The sequence below is a fragment of the Aristolochia californica genome, unplaced genomic scaffold (genome assembly GCF_029961685.1).
Source record: "Aristolochia californica isolate CCGP_79_NKW_82.1479 unplaced genomic scaffold, dmAriCali1.0.hap1 SCAF_86, whole genome shotgun sequence".
Taxonomy (NCBI): domain Eukaryota; kingdom Viridiplantae; phylum Streptophyta; class Magnoliopsida; order Piperales; family Aristolochiaceae; genus Aristolochia; species Aristolochia californica.
The window spans coordinates 77,501-81,272 of NW_027182286.1; positions in this window are offsets into that span (position 1 = coordinate 77,501).

Below are 3,772 nucleotides of genomic sequence, written 5' to 3' on the forward strand. Positions count from 1 at the left end.
CGCTCACAGGCATTTTGCAGGCCAGCACCGGCGGATGCACGGGTCAAGCGGGACGGGACGAGCGCAAGGCTTGCTTTTGGTGGCACACGAAAACACGAACCCGAAAAAGGGACATACGCACTGGCGACACGCGCGCCCGTTTCGCCTGCCACCCATGCACACTCGCCTGGGCTGCTGGTCACATGCGTCGCTCATAGGCATTTTGCAGGCCAGCACCGGCGGATGCACGGGTCAAGCGGGACGGGACGAGCGCAGGGCTTGCTTTTGGCGGCACACGAAAACACGAACCCGAAAAAGGCGAAAAAGGGACATACACACTGGCGACACGCACGCCCGTTTCGCCTGCCACCCGTGCACACTCGCCTGGGCTGCTGGTCACGTGCGTCGCTCACAGGCATTTTGCAGGCCAGCACCGGCGGATGCACGGGTCAAGCGGGACGGGACGAGCGCAGGGCTTGCTTTTGGCGGCACACGAAAACACGAACCCGAAAAAGGCGAAAAAGGGACACACGGACAGGCGACACGAAAAAAAAGGGGTCGCCCTACCTAGGTGGGCGCAAAAACCCCGTCGGCCAGGAGGTTTCGCCAAAGTGTCTGTACTGTCACACAGGGTCAATAGCACGGGCATGGCCGGCCGCCGCACGTGCAGCGGCTTACGGACGCACGGTTCGGCGGCACAGGTGCCTGGCGGCTTTAGCACCTTGGGGTGGACAGGCCTGGCGGCAAGGGGGGCTAGGCACCTTGCTGCCAGCCGGCAATGGTGCACGGGGCGGGGCGCCACACAAACACGAAAGAGGGACAAGAGCGGGGCGATGGTCCACAGAGACGAGCCATGCACGGGGCCCGTGATCGCCGACACGCGCGAACGCGGACGCGGACAAGGACAAGGACGCGACGCGCGGCGCGCGTGCGAGGTCAAGAGGGGCGCGCGCACGAAAACGCGAAAAAAGGGGCTAGCGGCCGAGAAACGCGAAAAAAACCGGGTCACCTACCTAGCCGAACGCCTAAAATCGCTTCGGGCAGGAGGTTTCGCCAAAGTGTCTGTACTGTCACACGGTCCGTACGGGCGCAACCCCATCGCGCGCCAGCACCCCTTCCTGGGGGCGCCCGCCCGCCAGGCGCCTGGCGCCCCACGCGCGCGCGCCCGGCGCCTGGCGCCTTGCCCCCCACGCGCGCCCGGCGCCTGGCGCCTGGCGCCTCGCCCCCCACGCGCGCGCCCGGCGCCTGGCGCCTTGCCCCCCACGCGCGCCCGGCGCCTGGCGCCTGGCGCCTCGCCCCCCACGCGCGCGCGCGCGTGGCGCCTTGCGCCTGGCGCCTTGCCTCCGCGCGTGCCTGGCGCCTGGCGCCTTGCCCCCCACGCGCCTGGGCGCCTCTTTTCCGCCTGGGCGCCCTGGCACCTTTCCGCCTGGGCGCCTGTTTTCCGCCTTGGCGCCCTGGCGCCTTTTCGCGTGGGCGCCTCTTTTCCGCCTGGGCGCCATGGCGCCTTTCGGCCTGGGCGACTCTTTTTCGCCTGGGCACCTCTTTTCCGCCTGGGCGCCTCTTTTCCGCCTGGCCAGGGCGCCTCTTTTCCGCCTGGGCGCCATGGCGCCTTTCTGCCTGGGCGCCTCTTTTTCGCCTGGGCGCCTCTTTTCTGCCTGGGCGCCCTGGCGCCTTTTCGCCTGGGCGCCTCTTTCCCACCTGGGCGCCCTGGCGCCTCTTCGCCTGGGCGCCCTGGCGCCTTTTCGCCTGGGCGCCTCTTTTGGCGCCTGGGCGCCTACGCCAGGGCGCCTCTTTTCCGCCTGGGCGCCTCTTTTTCGCCTGGGCGCCTCTTTTCCGCCTGGGTGCCCTGGCGCCATTCCGCCTGGGCGCCTCTTTTCCGCCTGGGCGCCCTGGCGCCTTTTCGCCTGGGTGCCTCTTTTGGCGCCTGGGCGCCTCTTTTCCGCCTGGGCGCCCTGGCGCCTTTTCGCCTGGGTGCCTCTTTTGGCGCCTGGGCGCCTACGCCAGGGCGCCTCTTTTCCGCCAGGGCGCCTCTTTTTCGCCTGGGCGCCTCTTTTCCGCCTGGGCGCCCTGGCGCCTTTTCGCCTGGCGCCTCTTTTGGCGCCTGGGCGCCTACGCCAGGGCGCCTCTTTTCCGCCTGGGCGCCTCTTTTCCGCCTGGGTGCCCTGGCGCCATTCCGCCTGGGCGCCTCTTTTCCGCCTGGGCGCCCTGGCGCCTTTTCGCCTGGGTGCCTCTTTTGGCGCATGGGCGCCTACGCCAGGGCGCCTCTTTTCCGCCTGGGCGCCCTGGCGCCTTTCCGCCTGGGCGCCTCTTTTTCGCCTGGGCGCCTCTTTTCCGCCTGGGCGCCCTGGCGCCATTCCGCCTGGGCGCCTCTTTTCCGCCTGGGCGCCCTGGCGCCTTTTCGCCTGGCGCCTCTTTTGGCGCCTGGGCGCCTACGCCAGGGCGCCTCTTTTCCGCCTGGGCGCCTCTTTTTCGCCTGGGCGCCTCTTTTCCGCCTGGGCGCCCTGGCGCCATTCCGCCTGGGCGCCTCTTTTCCGCCTGGGCGCCCTGGCGCCTTTTCGCCTGGCGCCTCTTTTGGCGCCTGGGCGCCTACGCCAGGGCGCCTCTTTTCCGCCTGGGCGCCCTGGCGCCTTTCCGGCTGGGCGCCTCTTTTTCGCCTGGGCGCCTCTTTTTCGCCTGGGCGCCTCGTTTCCGCCTGGGCGCCTCTTTTCCGCCTGGGCGCCCTGGCGCCTTTTCGCCTGGGCGCCTCTTTTCCGCCTGGGCGCGTCTTTTCCGCCTGGGCGCCCTGGCGCCTTTTCGCCTGGGCGTCCTGGCGCCTGTGCGCCCTGGTGCCTTTTCGCCTGGGCGTCTTGGCGCCTTTTCGCCCGGGCGCCTGTACGATTGTTCGCATGTGCGCTTGGGCGCCTGTTCGACTCTTTGCATGTGCGTTTTGGCTGCCTGGGAGCATCACTGCTCGGGCGCAAGGGGCCTTCGGGTTATGGGGCTCCCGGGTCGAGTTTTTCCTCGGGACCAAGCGTCACATTTCATGGGTTTGCGTCGTCGTTCCTTCGTGGCCTGGCCCCCGTTTTAGGCGTTGAAGGAGGCGTCGGCGAGGCGACTCGTCGCAGTGGCAGGCGAAGGTGGACGGGTAGGGTCGGAGGGGCAGCGGATGGCTTCTTGTGGAGGCGGCCGTGCGTCGGGTGCCGCTTCCTCGCCATCGCAGGGATGCCGATGGCCTCCACGCTGCAAGACGTGTAAGGCCGGATCGACTCATCCAGTCCCCATTTAAATGGGATTTACACAAGGTAAAAGCACTTGCCTTTCGTTGGTTACTTAGGGGCATCCCAAACACTTCCGCATCGAAAGATGGATTTCAAATCAAGTTCCGAATTGGTGCTCTGCCAAAGGGAGTGGCGATGATGCCATACTCAAAAATGGGAAGGGACTCATAAAACGGCCTAGGCAAATAGAGCTTTTTGACGTCCGGGCGTGTCATTTCCGGGTTTGCCTCCTGACCCGCTCATAGAAGGCAGCAGCAGCCGTCCTCCTTCGGAAGCTCGCCGCAAGAACTAGAGTAGACGTCGCCGGGGGCGGGACTCGTCGCGGAATCCAGATCTCGGGCATTAAATGACTTGGGAATCCAGATCTCGGGCATTAAATGACTTGGGTATAGTTATTCGGGACGTCGACAACCCCGTGCGCGAAAATCGCTGGCTCCCTGGTGGGTGTGGGGGAGGGACGAATCGGTGCGACATGGGGCTGAATCTCAGTGGATCGTGGCAGCAAGGCCACTCTGCCACTTACAATACCCCGTCGC